General features: G+C 45.9%; 2 protein-coding genes across 12 annotated transcripts in view; both read left to right on the forward strand.

The window, feature by feature from the left end:
- The window catches only part of BOK (BCL2 family apoptosis regulator BOK), a 173,047-nt gene that overhangs the window by 85,102 nt on the left and 81,995 nt on the right, over positions 1-5,950 (forward strand). The gene's annotated exons all lie outside the window — the stretch shown is intronic.
- Positions 1-5,950, forward strand: part of FARP2 (FERM, ARH/RhoGEF and pleckstrin domain protein 2) — a 63,784-nt gene that overhangs the window by 3,657 nt on the left and 54,177 nt on the right. The gene's annotated exons all lie outside the window — the stretch shown is intronic.

Below are 5,950 nucleotides of genomic sequence, written 5' to 3' on the forward strand. Positions count from 1 at the left end.
GCCCCTGCTTCTCTCTCTCTGCCTCCCCCTGTTTGTGCTCTCCATCTCTCTCTCTCTCTCTCTCTCTCTCTCTCTCTGTGTCAAATGAATAAATAAAATCTTTAAAAAATAATAAAATAAAAATTAAAAACAAATAAATAAAATAAAATTAATTAATTTAAAAAAAAAGAGAGACCCTTAACTGGCCAAGCCACCCAGGCGTCCTGAGCATGCAAGTCTTGATTTCAGGGTCATGAGATAAGCCCTCTATCAGGCTCCCCGCTGGGTATGGGGCCTGCTTAAGATTTTCTTTCTCCCTCTGCCCATCCCCCCCCAAGAAACGTGCTCTCTCTCCCCACCTTCCTCTCTAAAAAAGAAAAAAAAAGGAAGAAACCTTGCAGCCTTTAGCTGTCACTTCCCTGCCCCGTCCCCTCTCCCTTCAGCCCTAAGCCAACAGTAATGTACTTTCAGCCTCTCTAGGTCACACTGCTGTGGACATTGCATGTGAGTGGGGTGATATGTGGTCTTTTGTGCGCGGCTTCTTTCGCTGAGCATCCTCTTTCAGAGCTTGATCCATGTTGTAGAGTGCGTCAGGACTGCTCTCTTCTTTGTGTCCAAATAATACTCAGGTGTATGGATAGGCCACATTTTGTTTGTCCGTTCATTGGCTAATAGGCACTCCACCTTCTGGCTGTTCTGAATAATACTGCTGTAAACACTAGCATACAGGTGTCCGTGTGGACGTGTGTCTGTCACGCTTGAGTGCATACTGAGGAGTGGAATTGCTGGTCAAATGTAACTACGCTCAATTATTTGAGGAACTGCCAGACCGTTTTCCAAAGTGGCTGGCTGCACATTCCACCAGTGGTGCCTGAGGGCTCCATTCTGTCCATGTTCTCACCTACATTTGTGCTATCTGGCTTTCTAATTCTATTTATCCTAGCGGGTGTGATGTGGTAGCTCATTATGGTTTGAGGTGAAATTCTAAGTTATTTTTAATGGCTAAGGAAGGGAAGGTTTTGAACCAAAAATATAAGAATTGTACCACGAAACAGTTATCTTCACGCTGGTTGCTTGGGGAGGTTGTGAGTAGTTACGAAGTTAACCCCCTCCCAGAGCCCAGGTACACCTGTGGGACGAACCTTTCCACATCCCAGGGTTGTGAGGACCGCCGAGAAAGCACAGCTAGGGCTGGCCACGCTCGCCCTGAGATGGAGCTGGCCACGAGCAGAAGCTTGAGGTTTCCTTTAGCGTCTTCATGTAAATTTATAAGACAAGGAACTTTATTGACACTGTATTTTTAAATCAGTTATTTATCTCATTTGTAAGTATCAGCTGCCAATACCTTTGAGTCCCCTTGTCCATACAGATCATTTGCTGCCACCACCTTACACTTACCAGGACTTGGCAAGATAGTGAAGTGACATACACTTTGTGGTTCTTTGTGTTGATGACTAATGAAATTAGAATACTTTTTGTGCGGAAGGGCATTTATCTGGGGTGCGAGGAAGGGAGGGAGGCCTGCCCAGCTGAGTCTGGGGGGCCATCTGCCTCGGCTTCGGTTGTGTCTCATTTTAAGGGACATTTGACATTTATTGATGGGAGTTTTAGCTACCTGTACGTCAGTCAGTGGCCAGTTTTTTGATCTAGTAAAGTCTTGATTTGTTTTCAGTTGACTAAATTAATTTTGTGGTTTTGAAAATAGAAATCTGGCCACAGCTCTAGAAAGTCTTTCTCTGAACCATGAGAGAAACCATCTGGAAGCTGTGTGCGGCTTGTCCTGTGTGCAGAGTCACGGGGTAGAAATGCTTTCCCTCCACCTGCACTGATTGTGGAAGGCGTGCAAATGTTATTCCTGGTGCAGTGGAGGGAGATGCCTCCTCCTAGACTTCAGGGCAAGATTTCTAGAGCAGATATACCCATAGTCATTGATAATTCACCACCGGGTTTAGGAACTAATGTGAATTTCAGCTTTTCTATTATCTGAAAGCTAATAATGTAGAAAAGGTGATATTTAGTGATTAAAAGAACAATCTGGGATGCAGTTTGGGTGTGTGAGACCTCACCCGTGGAAGTGAATGTCCTGTGCCTTTGCTGATAAGTGGGCAGTGACTTCTAATGAATATGAGGCTTTTCTTGGTTATTCAGCTGTTTGCTCACGTTCCCCTTTTTATCATACTTAAATTTTAGGGAGTGGGCTTGCTTTTGCGGGGGGAGGATTGGAAAAGCTTTAGTTAAATATGTGACAAGTGGGAGGACAAAGTCTCAGTCATGAAGTTCCATGCTAGTTGCTATTCTAGTAAAAACTTAATGTTTTCCTTCTGGCCAGGAAGAAATAGTCAAAATTCCAGAAAGTATCATAGCCAGTTGTTTGTCATTGCTCCCACATGAACTTCCTAAATATGGCAAATAAACCGCCTTAGAACTTATTTTGGTCTGATCTCAAGAAAAGTTAGTAATTCAGCATCTGAATTTGGGGATAATATAGGCTTTATACAAAAGCTCTTATGTATTTCTAGTATATACAGCTATTATATGACTCTGTTCTAGCTTTAGAGCCCTGTTATTTTGTCCGAGAAAGTTGATCTGTTTTTTGACCCAGATGCCCAGGAATGTGGCAGGGTGGTAGCGGGCAGGGATGTGAACATTTTTATTCTCAGTGGCCAAGTTGTGGCATCAGGGCTCCCGGTGCCGGCTCCCCCAGGCAGCCCCAGCATGCACACAGCACGAAGTCAGCACACACCGTCTCTTAGATGTGATCCTGACTGGCAGGGAAGCTAGACCAGCAAATGGAAAAGAAAAGGGAACTGTCTTCCTCCTGACCTTTGTATAAGTGAGAGTCCCATTACCACAGTCGTGTAATTGAGTTCTTCCAGGGTCTCAGTGGAGGGTCATGGACATGGGTTGTCTTGACTTGGAATGCCAGTTTTTGGGCACCTGAGTTCTGGCACCTGGAGGCTTTGAGGCTTTATCTCCCATCCTCAGCAACCCCAGCAGGAGATGGGGATGCAGGGATGGAGTGAGCTCCCAGGTGAGCTGTGAGCCTGCTCTCATGACCACCGTGTACTGTCTCCAGAAGCCCCGTGCCCTGTACTTACCCAGTGATACTCCCATTTCTCACCTGAAAGAATTTGGTTCTGCCATGGTTTGTTCCAAGGAGGCCAGGGAGCTGAACTTATATCTGATTTACTGACTTGAACCATGGCTCCCCTTCAGGTCTTTTCATCTCTTCCCCAAAATTTAGATGCCTACATTCTTGGCCCAACTCCCCACAAGTAGGTGGCCCACTCGAGAGTGGTGCTTGCCTGCTGAGCTCTTCTTTGGGGCCCCCAGACTCAGCATGCTCATCCTCCCTTTCTGCAGCTGGCTTCCTTCTCTATCCCTAAAGAATCACCACATGGGGCAAGTTAGAACCAAGTTTTAAATCTCAACCCTTAGCTGCTTGATGGCATGTGAAAGGGCCTTGTTCCAAGTCTGGGAACAGCTTGGATCAGGTATCCCATCCGGAACTGTGGGATAACACAGTGCATATCTCCTCCTGCTGGGGCCATGTGGGTTATGGGTGAGGGCAGTTCCCAGAGGCCGGAAAGGCACAAAGTCGTCCTCTGTGGGCCTTTCCTCAGCTGCCTAGCACACGCACGCACGCAAGCACCCTGGTCCTTGTAGCCCTGGCTCGTTCCACTGCTTTCTGAATATACTAGAATTCATTCTCGTTCCATTGGTGAACACTGTATGTGTCATTGTGGGCAGGCGTGTGGGTTTCTCTAGGGTGTGTTCCTAGCATGGACTCTGTGGTTGTGAGATGCTCCCATCCTAGCCCTGTCCAGATCTTACAGGATTACTCTGCCAACTGGTTATACCACTTGACATTCCCTCCTTCCACACAGTGTCCTCCCCAGTGTGTTTGCCTCTCTCCCCTTGTCCAGCCATGTCCTGGTTCTCTGTGGCCTTTCTGCTAACCTCACTCTTGTGTGGTTGCTGCTGCCTGTGCTGGGCCTATTGTGAAGCCCGACTGATTGCTGCCACCAGCTGGGCCATCACAGTCCTCCCTTCTTCCTGCTCCTCCAACCTCTGGGGGCCTTCCACACCTGGCTCCAAATTTGAGTCACAGAGTGCCTGTAAGACATGCTGTGTTGTTGAGCAGGTCCTCAGGTGATTTGGGCAGGACCAGGGCCTGTGGCTTTGAGAAGAGGTGTTGCATTCTGGAATTTCTACCCTTCCCACCAGTGCTCCCATCAGCACCCTTTGTTGACGCCATTTTTTCCTGGCCCTGCCCTTCTCTTCATTCATTCATCCATTCATCATTGAACAGAGACAGACAAACCCTCTTCTTCAAAGCCCCATCTGAGCTTCGTTTCTGTGGAGCATTTCTAGGTCACACCAGCCCCACATTTTCAGTTCGAAGAAAGCTAATTCTAGGTTATTGATCTCTCTCAAATATAGAAAGTAACCAAGGTCCTCCATAAAACTAACTGTAGAATTACAGTTATTTCTCTTTCCTCAAAGAGAGTATTTTGCTTTTCCGGGTTTTTTTTAAGCTTATTTATTTCTTTTAGTAATCTCTATGCCCAACATGGGACTCGAACTCACGACCCCGAGATCAAGAGCCACATGCTCTTCCAATGGAGCCGGCCAGGTGCCCCTGCGTTTTCACTTCTATAGAGTGTTTTGTACATGATTTCTTATTCTCTCACAGTGATGCACTCATGGGACAGCATTGCATGGGCAGCACGTCAGCGTCCACAGTGAAGCTATGCTCTGGTGAGGCCCCTCCCACACGTGTGCACAGAGCCCCGGGGCTCCGCTCTGCTGCTTGCTGCCTGGGACCTGGAAGACCAACCAGGATGTCACTTGGGGTTGCTGACACTTAAGGTTTTAGATGGAATCGACCTGCAAAGTAGTTTAATTTTCATTATACGAATAGTACATACTCGTTGTAGAAAAATAGAAAAACTTTAAATGGCCCACAACCAAGGATAACTACCCAAAGGGAACAGCCCTTCACATTTTTCTGAATACCCTTCTTTTACCTTTTATCTACTACATATATTAAATAAAATTGGAATCAGACTTACATGCATTATTATAGTCTATTTTTAAACAACACATTATGAATATTTTTCTATGTACTCTTTATTTTTTTAAGATTTTATTTATTTTTTTTTAAGATTTTATTTATTTATTTGACAGAGAGAGGCAGCCAGTGAGAGAGGGAACACAAGCGGGGGGAGTGGGAGAGGAAGAAGTAGGCTCATAGTGGAGCAGCCTAATGTGGGGCTCCATCCCAGGACCCCGGGATCACGCCCTGAGCCGAAGGCAGATGGTTAACGACTGCGCCACCCAGGTGCCCCTCTATGTACTCGTTAAAAAGTTTTTAATGGCTACATAGTTTTCTGTTTTTAATTTCTCTGTAATAAATCTTTATACACATTCTTTCCTTTAAATAAATATATAGAAGCGGCAGTTCTGTGTCCGACGGTATTATGTGGTTTTTTGAGGCCTGTGCTTCGTGTGGTGAGATGGCTCTCCACATACGGGAGCACAGCCCGCCCTGCCTGTGGTGTGCACCCCTGCTCACTTCTCTCATTCCTTCGTCAGCAGTTCATATAACAACTGTTAATAAAATCTCCATTTTAATAGCCAAGAGCTTATGCTTTTTACACAGTTTCATCAGATGACTTTATCTTTTTTGTTTTGTGAGTTTAGGGAGCTTTTTTCTGGTATTTGATCTACATCATTTTTTTACCTTTTTTCATTGTGGTAAAATACGCATGACAGGAAACGTAGCCTCTTAGCCACCTTTACGGGCACGGTTCAGGGGCATTAAATACATGCACGCTCTTGGATCCTCTCCATAGCTCTTTTCATCTTGTCAAACTAAAACTGTCCCCCTGAAACACGGACCCCCCAGCGCCTGGCGCCCACCATTCTGCTTTCTGTCCCTGTGAACCTGACAGTCTACGTGTCCTGT

The sequence above is a fragment of the Ailuropoda melanoleuca genome, chromosome 2 (assembly GCF_002007445.2).
Source record: "Ailuropoda melanoleuca isolate Jingjing chromosome 2, ASM200744v2, whole genome shotgun sequence".
Lineage (NCBI taxonomy): Eukaryota > Metazoa > Chordata > Mammalia > Carnivora > Ursidae > Ailuropoda > Ailuropoda melanoleuca.